A 19,745-nucleotide genomic window follows, 5' to 3' on the forward strand; every position below is an offset into this window, starting at 1 on the left:
CGACATGTTCTTTCGACAAGCTACAATTGCTTTTCCTTGAACAAACTACACCAATGTGAACGACACTAACCTTGGATGAAAGCGAGTGGAGCTTGCGAACGACTTAAAGCTTGTGGACGATGAACTTGTGAAAGAAGAGAAAATGGCGAACAGCAAAAGCGACGAGGATCAGGTGAGCGGCATGGCCGAGGATTGGGCGAGTGCAATATGCTTAAGCAGCCGGGGAGAGGAAGGAAGAAAATATGAATAATTGAAAATCCTATTCAATTTATAAATTTTTAATTTTTTTTTACCCAATTGCAGATTTTGACCAAATTACGCCTGTTCTAGTTGCTGGAAAATGTTCATCAGTGAATATTTGGCTGACTGGGAAGTTTAAGCCCTTATTTGAGACGGACTTGGTCACTTGGGACCCTTATTTAAAATAAAGTCCACTTTATATTTCAAGCCTTTAATTAGAATTTTTTTCCTTAAAGTTAGAACTTGAGTATGCAATTTATCTATATTGGCTCATCCAAAAGGTAACTTTCAACTCATACCAATGTACAGAAAACAAAACATGAGAGTAGTCTATCGGATCATCCCAAGTGATGACGTACTTCATATTCATTAGAGGATAGAGGGGATTTTTAAACATGTTTTGAAGATAGTGGAATAGAGATTTTCCAAATTATCCTTTTGTACACCCGATTCTTTCTCCTTCATAACGAGCTAAATCCCAAAAAGAAAAGAGATATAGACAGAAAAGTATCATTTGATCTGCAATATCCGTTAAAATTTTATTCCTGTAGACTCGATAGCTTTGCTGATAGTTATGGAGCCCAATCACTCGGACAAGTAAGCTTGAGTGCGTGCACATAATTCTCGCGCGACAAAATGCATGGTGGGTCGCGAATCAGGACTTGTGCGCGTGCACGCTAGTGCCGTTGTAACGATGATTGCCACTTTCTTGGCTAGTTGGCCAGTCGGAGGAGGAAGACGCGGATCGAGCACATCCTTCAGCATCAAATTTGCGTCCTCCGAGATTGTTGATGTTTGTCTCATTAATAGAGAAGAGAGAAGATTCCCTGGATGCTTTCCCATCATAATCTCTAGCGCCACTACTCCGAAGCTATACACGTCACATTTATTCGTTACCCGCATCGTAATTGCTAACTCTATTTTCATGAAAGAACAATGCATTAATATTTTGATCAATGTCAAGTTGCACAAAAATTCCAAATTTCTTTGATATTATTAATATGAATGACTTTTCAAAATCTATACTTGCTCTTAAAAAGTCTGATGAGAATTATATGATGAATCCAAATTTGAGAACAATTCATGCTAATATGTACAAGCGAAATGCATAGTTAGCTTTGATTATATGGCTTACCTGGAGCCATGTAGCCATAAGATCCGGCCACTGTGGTCAAATTCGATGAGTCTGAATTCAAGAGTCTTGCCGTCCCAAAATCTGAGAGTCGAGGCTCAAGGTCCGACTCAAGCAAGATGTTTGTCAACGTTATGTCCCGATGGACGATAGGCGGTGAGCAATTGTGATGCAAGTAAGCAATTGCGTGAGCCACGCCTTGAACAATGTTCACCCTTGTACCCCAGTCCAGTTCAACGGCTCCCGTTCCTCCATACAAGACCTTTGCCAAACTACCTCTCTCAACAAACCCATAGACCAAGTACATGCAACTCCTCGTGGAACAGAACCCGTGGAGCTTGATCACATTACGGTGTCGAACCTCGGTCAACACGCGGATTTCGTTCTCGAAACTCTGGCGGTTGACTGCTGGGACATTGCTGGATTCTAGTGCGTTGAGCTTTTTAACAGCGACGATTTGGCCGCTGGCCAATACGGCCTTATAAACGCTCCCGAACCCACCTTTTCCGATGCAGTATTCTTCGCTGAAATCATTGGTGGCCTTGGCGATGTCGCTGAATGTGAACTTCCCTAACCTTTCCCATATGATCTGCTCAAATTTATCGTGCTTTTTAAGACGCTTGATCTCTTCCTCTTTGTCAAGAAGATTTTTTCGCCACCGACGTAGCAGAATCAGGGCAATTAGAATCGCCAAAAGTAGTGAGCAGCAGACGCCAACACTCACACCAACAAGAACCTTTTTTCTTTGGTCAGTTGATTTACTGCTCGTCCCACAAGGAGATAATCCGGTCACGTATCCACACAAGCCCAGATTCCCGATAAAAGCACTTCCCGGTGCTTGTTGGAAGAGGCGACCACTAGGAACTGCACCCGTTAATTTGTTGTACGATAAGTCTATAGAGCCTAAACTGCTCATGCTGTTGAGAGCTGCAGGAATTGTACCCGAGAAGTTGTTATGTGAAAGATTGAGATTTTCCAGTTTGGTAAGTTTTGCCAAATTGGACAGAATTGATCCTGCTAGTGAATTGTGGCTCAGATCTAGGAGAATCTGTAGTGCGAACAAGTTCCCGAGCTCCGGCGGTATGACACCCGACAGATTGTTGTTGCTCAAGTTCAAGCTTAGTAAATTCTTGCAATTTGCTAGCTCGTCCGGTATGCTACCACTTATTGCATTCTTCGACAAATCAAGATAATTTAGCTTCGATAAGTTTCCTAACGAGATGGGAATATCTCCAGCCAAATGATTGTTGCTCAAGTTCAGGCTCAACAACTCCCTAGATTTCCCATCTCGTCGGGAATTTTCCCGGTTAAGTCATTGCTGTAAAAAGTCACGGCACGCAACTGAGACAACTTCCCAAGCTCCGGTGGGATGCGGCCGGCAATTTTGTTCCCATTTATCTGCAAAGTCTTGAGATTTGTACACTCTCCCCATTGTGTGGTGAGATTCCCGACAAATCGGTTGTTGCTGAGGCTTATAAAAACCAGATTCGGATAAACTCCAAATGCACTCGTGACATCTGCAGTGAACTGGTTGCTGTCTAGACGGACTCTCATTAGCCGTGAACAATTCTTCAAACAGTCAGGCAGCGGCCCAGTGAAGTTGTTCCCTTGGATCATGAGATATCGAAGAGCAAAGCCACTGCATAAATCTGGCGGCAGCTCTCCGGTGAAGCTGTTGTTCGCAAAGCAAACAGATTTCAGAGAAGGGCTGTACTTGCCTAAATCACGTGGTATTTCTCCCGAGAAATTGTTCGAGCACAAAGAGATCTTCTGTAAGTTAGCAAGGCGAGAGATGGTCTCGGGAATCTTTCCATAAAGCTGGTTCATGCCAAAATAGAGAGACGTCACCAACGTGAGATTCCCGACCTCCGGAGGAATAGTCCCCGAGAGCGAATTATTGTACATGGAGAGGTGATTGAGCTTGGTCAGACTTCCAATTTCGGGCGGAATTTGCCCGGAGATGAAATTGCTCTGGAGCTTCAGAGAAACAAGTTCGGTCCAATTTGTGAAGAAGTCAGGCAGTAACTCACCCGACAGGCGATTATGCGAAGCTCTAAATAATGACAATCTGACTAGATTGGACAGTGAGAGAGGCAGCTCCCCAGAGATCGAATTCTTGGCAAGGGCTAAGTAGGTGACGTTAGAACAGAGCCCGAGCTCCGAAGGGATCAAAGAGGTCAACTTGTTTAGTCTCAAATCAAGCTTTTCAAGCTTTATCAATTGTCCAATGGAGCGAGGAATTGCCCCTTCGAAGAAATTGACCGCCAACTTCAAGAATCTGAGCTGGGATAGATTGCCGATCGAGGACGGTATTGGGCCCTCGAGATTGTTGTTGCTGACGTCGAAGCGGGTCAGGTTCGGGAACGAAGTGAAGTCGAGCGCATCAAGCGTGCCGTTGGGGCTTGAGCCAGAGAGGCCGATACCTGTGACCAACCCGCCCCCGTTGCAGGCAATGCCAGTCCAGTTGCAGAGATGGGGGATGTTGGTGAGGGACCATGAGCTCAGGGAAGGTGGAGGTGGAGGGGGCGAGAGGGAGTTCTTCCATTTCACAAGAGCTTGCGCCTCTGTGGTCGGTGATGGTGAGGCCTGAAATGGAAAGAGGAGACAGAGGAACAGGAAAAGGAAGAGGGGACAGGTTGCAGTTGATTTTGTCATGCTTAGCAAGATGCTATTAGGCTTCATGAGAATGAGTGAGCTGAATGAACTTTTATAGCACGAAGGGTTCTAGTTTAGACCAAAGACCACGAGAAAGTGACGAACTCTGCGGGAGTCTTAACGTGACAAACACATGTTTGACTTCTAGTCATTTCCCCACAACGTTGCCTGAAAAATCCTACGTGTTATTTTTTGTAGAAAAGTTTTACCTAAATCACAAAAGTAGCCTTCAGACTACTAATACTTCTTACTAATACCCTTTGATGAATACTTCGAAAATATGATTTGAAGATTCTTGGTCAGGTGCCAAAATAATTGGAATCCATCTATACAAATATTTGCTTGTTTAATTATAATAGACAAGCATTTGTCTAGTCAAGGCCACCCTCGCCTGAGCAGGTAAGTGCAACCCCTACCCTCTTTTGGGGCCTCCAAAGGTCAACGAGGCCCGATAGTGGCCGATAGAGGGAAAAAGGGAAAAGAAATTGAAAGAAGAAAAAAAAAGGGGAAAAAGAATAAAGAAAGGAAGGAAAAGAGAATATAAGGAAAAAATATACGTAATTAATATAAAATTCATAAAAATATCAAAATATTATTAAAAATTGTCTATATTAGTATCGGTTGTACGACGTAGGAGAGTCAACACCATGCCAACGATTTTAAGCCAAAATTGATCGAATATACTTAATTGGCAAAAGGTGAAAAAATTAAGAACTAAAATGATAAAAATGTAATAAATTTAAAACCTTTTAGACAATTTTCTTGTGTTCAACTCAATGTAGAGTTGCAACTAGAAACTCCTTAAATATCTGGTGCATAATTGACACAGACAATGCATATAGTGAGGTGGTGCTTGTAAAGCTGGCGGTTATTATAACTGCAAATTTGACAAGTTGTATCTTTGATTTTTTAATAGATATGAATGCAATGGTGATTTTTCTTTATCTATGGTAGAGGATATTGTGTTTGAAAATTCTTATGTGATGGTTAATGTGTTGGTAGAGTTGTTACCTTGATGAGGCTCGCTTCTTCTTTTTTTTTTTTTTTGTGAATTTTAAGCGCAACTTAAGTCTTGAAAGATGTTGTGGCAACAGAGGAGCCCATGAGGGGTTGTGCAAGAGTAGTGGTAGAATTCGAGTTCAAGTTCAAGCAAATTAGTCGTAACTTAACTCAAACATCAAGCCAATATGAAGATTATTGTGAATATATCTCAAATGTGCACCAATAAAAGAAACCCAATCTAAATAGATTCTCTAAACAAAGTTTGCTTTTATATATTCAAATATTAAGGGGCGTTAGTTTTTGCCCATCAGTGAGCAAAAGAGCTATTGGCCATAATAATTCATTGTGTCGCAGCATTACATTGTGTGAAGAATATATTCAGGTGGGTATTGGTTTTTGTCTATATGTAAGTAGAGAAACTACTGAGTGCGACAATCAATTGTTCAAGCACGCTCATGAATTACACTGTGAAGAAATTGTAAATGTTTTGAAGACAATAAATCTTGTGATAAGATTTGTGATTCCTTTGTGAAATCAAGAGATTGTTCCCTAGGAGTTGTGAGGATTAAATATTATGTAACTTACTGGACATAAATAGGAGTTGTAAAACATTGAGTGTGTTTGAAAGATTCTAGTATGGTTATAATTTCCATGGTATTATTTAATCTAAAGTGGAATTTCCTATTGTTCTCCCTACAGAATTGGTCATAGCAGCTCGAACCATATAAATCCAATATCCAATTCATTTTATTGTACTATTTATTATTATGTTTGATTACATGTTTTTGCAACACTATCTTTTAGAGGTAACGAAGGATGGATTCAAGTAAACTTTTTCATTGTCATGGCTATTCATGTTGGGTTCATATGATTAATTTTCCCTAAAACTCCATTTGCTTCGTAAAAACGTGTCATTTATGAAAAATGTTTCCCAATAAGTCATTTTCCTGAAAAATAATAATATTTTCACTATTTGACTGAAATTTGAAAATAAATTAGAAAATATTTTCCGTTGTTTAATATGGAAAATCTTATTTGATTTTCTTCCGCGCACTCCTTTTAATAATATTTTTCTTCTTCTTTTTAAAAATCAAATTTTTAATTACTTCCGTTTTTATTTTTATTTTTTCTTTTATTTTCCTTCTTCTTTAGTTGATTGTCGGCCATTGGCCATGTGGTTGGTCGTCCGTTGTCACCACGGCAAGCAACCGACCGATGAAGAAGGAAAAAGAAAAAATAATAAAATATGAGAAAAAAACTAAAAATAAAAGAAAGAAATAAAAAGAAAAAAATAATTGAAATGATGCACGGAGGAGAACATGCTTGGTTTGGGTGAAAGGAAGAAGAGGGAAAATGATTTCTCATTTTCAAAAAATGAAAATCATTTTCCCCTATTTAAGAAAACCTCTTTTCCATGTTCCAGACACTAGAAAATCCAAAAATATTTACTTGGAAGTTGTTTTTTTGCGAAATGAACGAAATCTAAATACTAAAATATTTTTACTTTTATCAATTAAGAAAAAGTTATAAAATACTAACTACTGGCCAAGTATCGACTCAAGTCTACTGAAGATTGCCACCATTAAAGGGGAAGCCATTTTTTTTATAAAAAAAAAAAAAAAAGATTATTCTCTTTCTGAATTTGCTTATAAGATAGCTTACGGCGTATGTGATTTAGCAAAACAAATAAAAAGAAGATTATGGTATCAATTGGAATGATAAAGTGCTATCGTCATTACTTAAGCTACAGAAGTATACCTACAGCACTGGTAAAATGTTGCCTTCGGTCTAATTGTGCCAATTCTAGTGTCAAAGAGTTGAATCTCGATTTCGTGCCATTAAAAGGTTGATTGAGGCAGGTAAATTAGGTGGGAGATAAAAACTGCAAGCAATGCAGATGGATTTAAAAGGCTACAAGTCGATCGGAATCGGGCAAAGATAGTTGTGACATGAAATTTGTAGCAAAACTCTTGACTTTTATGGTTAAGAAATATCGTCAAGTTCGGTTTTCTGAACCTTAAAAAGATATGTAAGTGAGCACTTTTTCGATGGTTATCTGCTGAAGATTCCATTTTAGACCAGTTCGAGCTCTCGCTAATCTGATTACAGATTTAAAAAATTTAGTAATGCTATAAAAACGTAGGATGGAAATTGAACGATTTGCTAATCTTTTCTCAAAATACAAGGAAAGGACATTTGGAAGTCACACAAGGGACCACCACGCACTGCATTGGCTAATGATCATTCATCAATCAATTCAACCATCGACCAACATATTTGATTAGAAAAAACCAATTGAAAAGCTAAAACCAAGGATATAATGGAAAAAGAGGATATTCATCTGTACCATTAATCACGTCGGAATAAAAAAAAAATTATAATTAGGTAAGTCAAGACTCATCAAAGTCAGCACGACAGAAAAAGCACAGCGGACCAACGCACTACCTTAAAAGTGGTGGGCACCACCAAAGGCTGCTAATAAGGGATAAATTGACCCCCAAATTGACTTTTACATTTCTTGCGTGCATCCAGGGCATTAGAGATACACTACTATGTTTGATTACTATATGGGATTAGGTTAATTATAATCTATATTAATTGTAATTTTACTCAAATTGCATTCTCACCCTATACACACAGAATGCAAGTTAAAGAGAAAGTTAGCAAATGTTTAAATCAGTCCTCCTATTAAATATTTTTAATTAGAAACATGTTGTAACATAGGCACAACTACATCATTTCTTGTTCGATAGTTAATCAATGGCGTGTGGACAAGCTAATGTAAACATAGAGAGTCCTTTAGGAGATCGTTGCTTGCTAATCTTGTAATTAACAAAGACCAATAATACGTATGCATACATTTATTTGGAGGAAAATTAATTATTGTGAGCATATTTTTCTAAAATGATCATTTATGTTGCTTACAAAAATGAATTGACGAAAATAATTTTCTTCATCAACGAAAATTCGGAAATGAGGGCAATTGGGAAAATGACAAGGACGATATCAAGTAGAAAACATGAGGCTAGTAATATTGTCACGCATTATATTAGAGAGCAATTTTCCTAGACACACTATTCATCTATTCCAGCTAAACTACTTTAACATCAAATAGATTACACTCGAATCTAATTGAAATTTCTCAAAAAAAGCGGGACCAAAATTCACCAAGAACAACTGCATAGGGGTCAATGGTATGAACGATTCCTTTTGGAATTATAGAAAGCAGTTTTTGGCTTTGAAATAATTGCAAAAATTGATCTATCTCAAACATATCGATCAGAGCCAGCTCAAGTCCATTAGTATTCATAGCTAGGATTTTGGCTTCACATTTATATCCGGATATTCTCTTGGCCTTTTATACGATTATATTGGATTACAAGTCTAGCTTTACATGGATTATGTGGATCTACCTATATTTAATATCAAGATTGTTTGACAATTCCTAATTAAAGGCAAATTGCAATGAAAAACTAGATGCGCAGTTTCCATGTCTTATTTGAGATGTGAATATCTTATCACTTATTTTACTTTGTTTATTAAAAGTGTATTTCCTTCAGATTATGTTGCACAATTACATTGTTGCCGTGATTCACTTAGACCTATCAATCATGATTTCCCACGTGGCTTTGATGCTCCTCCCCGTAGGCCGTTTGTTTGACAATTACAAATAGGGCAAAGTTGTTTTGACACTTACATGACTAGATCCACCCCTATTTGCATTACAGAGACAGAATTGCTCTTTATTATTCAATTGAAACTTAAAGTAGTGGACCCCAATTTACACATTGTCCTATTCTTTCTAGTTTTTCTAGTTTATGTAGCATCCGGTTACCATAATCGAGGATTACACATTCAAGCGAATATTATCATGCACATCAAAAACCTATCTTTTCTTTTCTCTCTCTCTCTTTTTCTCTTCTACACATGTTATCAACTTTATTTATTAAAGACATCTTTAGAACTTTTCATTTCGTCGAGCGAATCTTTGGACTAATTTTCATGTGAAAATGGAGACAAGGCCTATATACAAACAATATTTGTAAAATAGAAAATATGCCTAAAGTAATAGAAATATTTTTCATGAAAGCTTAATTTCATTCATGTTGGATTGACAAAGAAAATGCCGATTTTAATGTTCTAAGCATCAAGGGTTTAAATTTGAGGGGAACCCACAATGGAAAAGAAATCAATTGAGGGAAAATGTATAAATGTGAAATCAATCAAGGTTAATTTTCCCTATCTTGTATAAACGGAGTGTATTTAGTTATAAAGAGGGTGGAAATAATGTCACCCAAATAACACTAAAATGGTAAATGATGCAACATTTGGCCACATTATAGTTGCAAAGTAAAAAGGAAAAAAAAAAAAAGCCTAATTTATAAATGGGTATAATTGCCAGGCCAAGTTATCAACAATGCAATTTATGCATAACTTCCAACGCACCAATAACTAATTAATCAAAGTGGTTTTAGGAACAGGTCTCATATTGCCTCAGCATGCAATCGTCAGGCTGTACGCCAAGCTCCAATTTTTTTTTTTTTGACATCTCTGTTATTTAGTTGGGAGTGGACTTGTCAAATCAGTATTGAGTTAATTTGAATGAGTCGCAATAGGGTCCGATCCGAATTAACTTATGTTGACCTATAATTTTAGCAACATGTACCCAAACAAATATCCAATCCAATCGAGACCCTAATTTTTAACAGCTTTTCTTCTTAAATGTAGAAAATAACATACTAAAATAAATTAACCAATTTTAAATAAAATAAACTTGAACAGAACTAGCAAATAAGAAATTACTAAAAATAATTTTCCTAAATAACTCGCATTTTGAAAGCATTAATAAAGTGACTAGTGTCAATTTTCAGCAATCCCCGTCGCACCATCAGCACTATCGCATTAGTGTTGTTAGAAGTTTTGGAAATTAAAAAAAAAATTGAATCTGTCTTTACCAAAAAAAAAAATAATCTGAAATAGAAATCACGTTAGGAAAAGATAAAAAAAATGTTTTTCCTCCATAAGAAAGAACATAATAGACATATGGAAGAACCAAAATTCATCCAACCATCTCCTGTAAAATATTTCATTGGCTACAACGAACCTAGTAATAATTAATTTTTTAATATGTTGTGTGTTCTCAAGAGAGCTAATTGTGGTGACTGGACCTTTGCGCCCTTGTTCCTAATTTATCGATGGAAGAGAGCTGATTGACTCCTTTGCGCCCTTGTTCCTAATCTATCGATGGAAGAGAGCTGATTGAGGCAACAATTCTCTCTCTCTCTCTCTCTCTCTCTCTCTCTCTCTCTCTCTCTCTTGTGCGTTGCATGTAGAGCAAGGTCTAAGTTAATAGGATTTCAAGTGCGTGGACCATGGATGCGATTTCAAAGTTGGTAGCTTTTGAACATGAGATGGTCCTCAATTATCGATCTTTCTACAGATGTGTTTAAAGAAAACCAATTAACCATCTAAAGACAAAGCTTAGTCAATCTGAAGTCTTCTGCACACTCAACCTTTTAAGACAAAGCTTAGTTAATTTGAAGTCTTCTACACACTCAACCTTTTTAAGGGGGTCATTATGCATATTAACCAATCAACTAAATCCCACACTTCCATCTAGAGCCTCTAGAAGCACTCGAATTTTTCCAATCATACTAGAATTGCATTTTGGGCCAATAGCCTACCGTACACGCTGGAAAGTGGGTGTAATTGATAAGTCAAGAGTTACCAGTAATGCCATTTATGTCTGACTTCCAACCCATCAATACCTAGGATCGGTGAATGTTCTCTAGAAATTGGACTTTTGCAAGTCAATAAATACTCTTTTGAGCAATGTGTCGGCCGTATAGATGAACGTACCACTAGCAACATTCAAAAATATGGAAACTTATGGTGGCCAACAAATTGTCAATCACTTTAAGTGATGACATATAAAGAGGCTTCGGTAGTAGGTGATTATAGGTTGTTGAAAAGGAAAATTCAGGAAAATGATGTTCAAAAGAACTATTTTGCAACTTTTCAAAAGATTTAGGACTTAGACCGTGTTTCTAGAATGACTAAGAAGTTTACTCATTGAGAGAGAGAGAGAGAGAGAGGAGGATCAGGACTCGGTCTAGATGCAAGAGAATGTAAAGGATGATGAAGACCTTAGAACTTGATGGCAAATGTTCGGTTAATATAACCAATTTGTGAGACTTGACCCTTGACCCTGATGGGCAAGAACTCCAGATAGATGTTATTGCGAGCTTCTGTTGCAGGTCAATGTCCATGAAAAATGACAAAGCTGATAAGTGGGAAAGAGACAGATGTGTCTCTTTTTTGGGTAAAAGTGCGAGAAAATTCATCTGTTTAGTGAAATTTGTCATCAGTCTGAGTCCTTTCTTTTCCATAATACCTCGGTGATTGGTCCAACTTGAACTCATTCAGGGTCATTACCTTTTCTCTATTCAAAAAGCGAGATGATTATTATACAATCTTGGTCGTTCTTTGTAGAATGATGAAAGAAATTCACTTTTGACTCTATTCATACTCAATCAATAGTCATCGCACTCTGACCTATGACTCCAAAGCTGCATTTGAAACGTTCTCAAAAGCAGACCAGCCAATTTTGTCGCTTGAAACTTCGGTTGGGTTGGTTTGAGAGGAACGGATCTAAAGAAACGAACAACTTGCAGAGGAAGCTCCAAAAACGACAGGATTGGTACTTCCAACTTGGTGAGACGATATAATATTAATGGCTTGACATAGTCACAATGCCCACATAATTTTCTAGAATTATGTAACATTATGTGAAAATTGGCTAAACAAAAGAAAAGAGGCATCCAAAAAATCCTAAACCTATTATACCTTTACCAATTCAGTTCTAAACATTTTTAAATTTTCCAATTGAATCATAAATATTTTAACATTATTGACCAATTGTGTTCTCGCATGGCCAATAACGCTTATAAGTCTCATAATCAAGCGATCTATGTGATTCCAGGGTTTCCCTCAATATCATGCACCGATCCTATCATTCATTTAAAAGTCACATGCATTGCAGAAATTTAAATATGCGTGTAGGTCTTTCGGACCTTGTTTCTCAACCAATCAAATAGATGAGAAGTCATGCGCCAACACAAACACATACATTTCTAATTAGGCGTGATTATATGTATAAGGGGTACATGTGATATTTCAAAGACATATTTCAAAATCATCTACAAAAAAAAAAATTAAAAAAAAAATTGAGACAAAGTGATGTCTCGGCTATAAAAGGCATTCAATTGCCAAAGCTAACTCAGGCTCGCATAAATGCATTCACAAGAGTCACAGGCATTTGAATACAATTCAAACCGTGACTTTCACAATATCAAATCAAGATTTTAAAAAGGTTTGAAAATATATAGGGTTAAAGAATATCTAGGCTATGGAACATATTCAATTGCTAAAAGGCTAGCCCGGGCTTGCATAAATGCACCCACAAGTTTCGTAGGCATTTTGAATATGATCCAAATCACGATCATTCCTTAAGCCAAATCGAGCTTTTGAAAAGAATTTCTTAGAAAATGTTTTTGGGAAACATTACATGTACCAAAGTATTTTTTTTTAAAGATGCAATTTGGAAATGCCAATTGTTTAACAACAAATATCAAAGCATTTAGAATAACTTCCATGAAGACGATATGACCCAATTTCATGCACAAACTAACCTAAAAGATATAACTAAACAAACACAACCGAAGGTTCACATTAGGAAAATTCAGGCCTATCAGGTCAAATCAACAAAATTGAGTAATGTTCATTGAAAATTTAGCTATGGAAGAATTCCCTAATATGCACGACATAATAACGAACAACTTTCATGAAGAAAGTTTCCTTAACAAGCTGCATATGATTTTATAAAAATCAGACAACAAGTGACAGTTTGTCAGAAAATTGTCAAAGCAGCAAGACACTCAGCCAATATCACAAGGATTTATCCTACCAAAACAAGTTTAAAAATCACCAAATTTGCACAAACATAGCCAACATGATGAAAAACAAGTTTTGTTAAGAGACCAAGTACATAATTCTAATAGAAAAAAATGGAATAAAAATATCAAATATCTGTCCAAACAAGGGTTAGAACAAGGGTCCAAATTTGATCTCATGTCCAGATTCTAATATAGTTTTGAAAAAATGGAAGGTAATCCAAATGATAAGCAATCTATGCAAAATCAGTGGTATTAGAAACCTCTAAGTGTATCTTATGACTTCCTAGAAGAGCTCTAGTCCAAGCTAGGTCAAATTGGTACGCTAAGATTAATATCTCTAAATGTTCGCATGTTAGTAACTAAAAACCAGAACACAAACATGCATTAATAAATCTCAAAACCATTCAAGTAATGCACAAATGACATGAAAAATTCACATGCGGCATAGAATTGGATGACAAATAATTGAGATGATCATCTAACTCTAAGTCAGTATGAGAGGATGTCATACAATTCGATGACAATACAAGATAACTCAAGATTCATGATGAAATGCTTAAGGGTTTCTAGGTAAACATGCGCTCTTATGAGACACATTAATCATACAAAATGATACTCAAATGCAACGACGTAAATATGTACTCAAACCTCGTAACATGTAGCTTAAGTTTCAAGAAGACATTATCACAAAAGTTAGTCTCTAAATGTCTCAAACAAGTATGGTAAGATGCATAAATGGCAATATTTCATTTCAGCATTAACTTCACAGAACGTGCATGATTTCAGTCATCTCAAGGCGGCACAAAATCTTACAAAAATCTTACATACAGAACATACAATGATGAATGTTTCTTTTTAAGAGTTTAAAATCTATATGTGATCTCATGAATAGTAGCAAAAATGACAAAATAGAGATGCACATTTAGACTATATACTGTTGCAGCACATTTTAACCTTAATTCATGCAACTGACTCACTTGTCAACGTCAAGACTTTGCAAAGCATGCATCAATTGAATATATGTATCATGCATTTCAACTCTCATGAAGAATTTGAGACCAAACAAGCTTATTTGGGGACTCAATTTTATCAAAATAAAATCTGGATCAATGTAAGGCAAACTGTCTTATGTTTGGATCTAAGTGATTTTGATCTAATTGATCATGTCTAAAAATTTCAAAAAAAAAAATATATACAGGACATGCACAACACCAATGCAAGAAACTTTCACGAGGAAAAGTTCTTCTAGAAATTAACACATAGATCAGTACGAAAAATGACAAAATTAGATATCAATACGGAACAAACTAACCTAAGCTTAGATCTGAACATATTTGACCTAGTTAAATAAATCCAAAAATCACGAAAAAATTACAAAACATGGACAAAACGATTGAGAAAAAAAGTTGTGAAGGTAAGATTGTCCAAAAATCATCACAAGAGGCTACATAAAAATAGTAAAATCTCATTTCCAAAATAAGAACAAAACCGAAAATCTTCCTAAACTATTGCAAAATCGTTCATCTTCAGAGGTATTTTTCAAGGAACAAACGATACTTGATTGAGGCATGCAACCTATTATTTAGAAGCTTGAGACGTATATTATCTAAGTCTAAGAGGACTTTCGTTGAAACGAGGTCATTTCGACCTCGTTTTGGGTAGAACAAGAATCGGTTCTATAACTACGAAAATGTAGATTTAAGCAAAATAAAAACAATCATTTAAGTTCAAGCTTTAGCAATTCATCGAAGATCAGCATATATCCACAATATTGAAACCTAGCCCCTAGCCGGCTAATCTAGCCTCGTCTACAAGGATTCGAGACCAATAAATTATCTTTTGATGCGGTTTTTCTCAATTCAGTCGTGATCGAGTAAAATTTTTTGGCTGAACTTTTGATCAAATCTTCACGAACCTCCAAGGACTATATCTTGTTCAGAGGAAGATCGGCAACCTATGCTAGTGATTGAGGAAAGGAGGAGTTGATGGATCTCAACCGGTGGCTCTCCAGATCAAGTAGCCGCCCAGTGAGGGGCAAAACTAGCGGCAATTTTTTGAGAGAGAGAGAGAGAGAGAGAGAGAGAGAGAGAGAGAGATTTCATGCATAATGAAGCCACCCCTAAAATGAAGGGAAAATTTCACATATATACTCCCCAAATTAAGCGATTTCAAATTACAAATTTAGTTTCGACAATCAAAATTTCGATTCAACAAATAAAAGTCAATTTCAAAGGCTCCATCAAGATCTCGAGGTGTCAAGTAATCAATTTAGTGGGTTTGATTTGCAAAAACCCAAGTCAAAAATCGAGAATTGCGTCAAAATTTCCGATTATGGGTTAATTTGCAATTTGATAAAAATTCGAGAATCAATCTGTAAAATTTTGGAAAATCGAATAAGCAAAAGTGAAATTGACATTAAGAGGACCCCCTAACAGTCGCCCGAGGTTAGGAATCGATCGCGCAAGGGGTTGAATCGACCAGCCCGCCAACTGGCTGGCCAAACCAGCTTGATCCTGTTCGGCTGGTTTCGACTAGTTCTTATCATTTCGCTCGCTGCGGCCCCGTGGATTCAAATTTATGCAATTTGGTCCATAAATGACCAAATTGAAAATGAATTTTACCTTATTTAAGAAGAAATTGGCCAATTAAGATACAATTAAGCTAATCAAACCATATGAACATGATCTAGGGGTCTCTTATTGATCTAATTGAATGATTATCATAAAAAATAATAATAATAACAAGTCAAAACCATGAGTGCTTTGAATTAGGCCTAAAAGGGCTAAAATGGTTAAATTTGCAATTTAATGGGCAACTTAAGAATTAACTAAAATTGATTCAATTAATGACAATTGCCCCATCTAATGATCTACTCATGTGCAAGATCACTTATCACATTCAAATTGACCTTGAATTGAAGCGTCCGAGCTTGGGTCAGAAATGGATCTAAGTCTAATATTAAAATTTGATCTAGATTTGTGAAATTAAACCATAACCATAAATGGGTCAATTCGAATTTTGACAATTGTGACGTCCCGAAATTTAGCCCCTATTTCGAATATATGAAATGGTTATTTCATCGACACGCTTATAGTTATTTTACTCAGAACTAATCACTCGCGAGTTAATTAATCTATTAGGTGAGGCCGTAAAATGGTATAAATGCGACAAACTAGAGAATTTGATCAGAAATCAACCGCTTGACCATAATAATCGATAAGGATCAATACTACACTATTATAAATCAATTAGTGAACGGATATGCCGATTCCGATGGAAGTACGTAGTCGAATTGCAAGTGGTTCCGCATAATTACAATATTTGAATTGAATGGCACAAACCGATTTTCTATTGATATTATATTCATGATACGTAATTTAACCATCGCGTTTACATGACAACCGAGGGTCGTCTATGATTCGAAGATGCAAAATGTGAGTTGAAAATTGTTGACCCACGGGCAAGCGCCGAGAACCCCTAAAAGCTACCTGATAGATTAGATTGTACTAAAGTCGCGTTTGATTGATTTTAAATCCACGAAATTTAACTCAATTTTAGGTGTCAAACTTTCGAGGGTTCATGATTTAATTATTGGATATCGTCTCATCGTCATTTAATTTTCGACGAGTCTGAAATTTTTCGAAAAAAGGAATTATCAAACAACAAGAAAAGGGAAATGAAATTCGGATGAAGAGGCCAAAGTAGATTTTTGCTGCCCAAAAGCTTTATTTTTTAAGAAATTAACATTAAGGAGATATTTGGAGGGTGTAAGGATAGGGCTTAGAAGACTTTTGAGGCATGTAAATAGAATGTGATGATGGATTTTTGGGATATTTTTTTTTAAGAAGCCTTTTGTTTGCTTTATTTTCTTCTTCTCCCTCTTCTTCTTCCTCTTCCCACGTTACTTTCGTCCCCTCTGCAAATAGCCTCTCTCCTTCTCCTTTGCTCCCATTTTCCTCAATCTTCTTCATTTCTTCACCATCATCCACGCCAGCATCATCTTCAATTCTTCACCATCATCCACCGCCAGCATCATCCTCTTCACGCCACCACTCCACCACCCGCCACCACTCCACCACCCACCAGCACCCCCAACGTCCGCCAGCACCATCATCTTCATGCCACCACCACACCACCGGCCCCGGCACCACCAAGCAGTCCACCGCCGCTACCGGCCACCTCGCCAACACCACCACCGCGCTTTGGCCGCACCATCGCCGATCACCACCTCCATCACCGCCATCTTGCTGCCGCCCCGCCGCACCGTCCGCCACCTCCACCACGGCCACCACCAAACTGCAAGCCACCCTAGGTGGCCGAGAGCGAGGAAACCACCACTGCCACCGTCGAGCCCCATTCGAGCAGCGAGTGTCACATTCTCGATGTGTCACATCACACCACTGTTGAAAACCTCATGGAGTTAATTTCCTAATCGTGGATTATGGCATCAATTGCATTTAGGGGTGGTTAGATTTAAAGCTAATGGTGATTAGTCTTAGTTAAGCTTAGTTTATTTTTAATTGTGATTAAGGATGATTTGGTTAAATTTAAGTACAATTAGTCTAATTAATCATGTTTAGATTAATTAATTGATTTTATCTTTTATTAATCGTGATTTTTTAATTAATTGCAATTAGCATAATTAGTGACAGATTAGTCGTTAAGTAGAATTTTAAGCTCGTTTTCTCAGATGAGATTGTGCGTGATTTCAATTGGTTGCACATGTGATATTATGTTATCAATTGCTCTATGATAAGTTGCACAAAAGAATGTTTTATAGGAAATTAAATAGAAAATGTGAGGTGTCGGGTTTGAACGTCAAATTGTACGTAAGCAAATAAAACAATGGAGTTTTCAAATAGAAGTGTGCAAAGTTTGACGGGTGGATTTCAAATACGTGACCACGTACAAATATTTTACCGGGATTTAAATAAGAAATTACCCAAGTTTATTATTTGAAAACAAAGTATTGTGTTCTTGGCTAAATAACAGCAATGAAAGTTAGCTTGATTGATAATGTGATTGAGTGGTCATTTAACTGAACCCGTCACCCAACGAGAGTTTGGGGGCAATACCCAATTTTATCGGTTGCCCGGCGGGGATTCGGATGCCGAATCACAGTTGAGGCCGGATTGAAGCTCCTTTATGGAATGCCACTTAGGCGAGGGTCTTAGACAATGCCGTGCCCGATGGGGCGGATGATGTCTGGTCATGCTGGAAGACTGCCGACACTTGTGTTAGCCATGGCCTGAGGGGTCGTAATAATTGGAACACGTGTGTCGACAATGCGCATGAAATTCTAATATGTGTTCTGATTGTTATTTATGCACATTACACTATTATTGCTGTGCAAGACGTGCTAATATGCAGGGGCATGCCGAGGCGAGGTGAGTTTACGTGTGGTGCGTGCTTAGGCTATCTTCGATGCGAATTTGCGTCCTAATCGAGGCTTAGGGATTTAACTCACTGAGATTTTATCTCACCCCCGTTGTTGTCAAATATTTTCAGGTCCGTATGAAGTGTCGCCTTGTATATTTTGGGGTCCCTTAGGACATAGAGGTGTGGAGACTACTCTATATTCTATCCCTTGGATCGAATCGGAACTTGAGCTGGTGGTTACGAGGTATGGGTAGACGGAGGGCTTGGTACATGTGGCGCCCCACAACTTCAAGGCATGGTTTATTAGGAGGCAAACGGTGATCGGAGTGGGGTCCACCCATGGTTTTGATGGACCGCCCTTCGGGAACGTGGAAGGGCAAGTAGGTGACCCCATGGACATCGATATCCCTAACGGTGTCGTTGTGAATCCAAATTCCAATCCCGGATGGGCTTGGGGAGCCATACCCGCCCGACTACGTGCTCGACTTTGCGCTTGGATACTAGGGCAGGTGTTTGAAGTTTGTGTAGCTAAAAGTTAACCATAACCTTCTAACCCTTTTTTTCTTGTAGGTCACATAGGAGTTTCTTTTTGTGGTAGACTCAGATATATTAAACTCCTTAAGTTAACCAATTGTTAAATAAATCGTTATTTTTGGGAAATCGTTTGTCATGTTTTACTATCCTTATTATTGTTGATTGACTAGGTGTTTAATTTAATTTGCTTCCACATGTTTATAATCGAAAGATAAAAAGAATGGGTCGGTGACGCGTTCTCTAGATGTCGCATTTTTTTAATCGACCGTCGAGGATGTTCGCGCGCTCGGAGTTCGGGACGTGACATAAAATCCTTCAAAATTGATGAGTTCCGATGTGAATTTCTCAAAATCAATTTTGGATTTGGACTTATCTTAAGGAAATGAGTGAAAAATCATTTGTTTGCAAATTATGAATGATCAATATCGTTTTCCCCTACTTAGGGCTCAAAAGGCAATTCATTTTGACTTGGAAATTCGCGAAATTGAACCCACAAGTGGATTTAAAATAGTCCTTAAACCAAATGTCAAAAAAAAAAACTATGCCTAATTATGACTAGGATAAAAATAATTTTATTTTTTGGTCGATTTAGAACCTAAAACTAAAAATTCAAAAATCAAGGTTCTTAATTGAATTTTTATGAAATTTTCTACAAAAGTCAAATTGACATTAAAAGAAATGCACTTGTGCATTTTTATTTATTCATTTTTTTTTGTCAAAGGTTTTGACTAAAAGTCAACACATTAGTTAACTTTTCCTAAAATATTGATTTTTTAGTTAAATCTTTGAATTTTTTAGAATTTGATTTGACAAAAGTGAAACTAAAGCTAAATGGAATCTTTTTTAGT

The 19,745-nt window shown here is 37.1% G+C and overlaps 1 pseudogene; it reads right to left on the bottom strand.

Annotated features, from left to right (window-relative positions):
* Positions 1-771: 771 nt before the first annotated feature.
* On the bottom strand, positions 772-17,104 carry LOC120295305 (annotated as a pseudogene).
* Positions 17,105-19,745: the final 2,641 nt, after the last annotated feature.

Source organism: Eucalyptus grandis, chromosome 1 (assembly GCF_016545825.1).
Source record: "Eucalyptus grandis isolate ANBG69807.140 chromosome 1, ASM1654582v1, whole genome shotgun sequence".
Classification (NCBI taxonomy): Eukaryota; Viridiplantae; Streptophyta; class Magnoliopsida; order Myrtales; family Myrtaceae; genus Eucalyptus; species Eucalyptus grandis.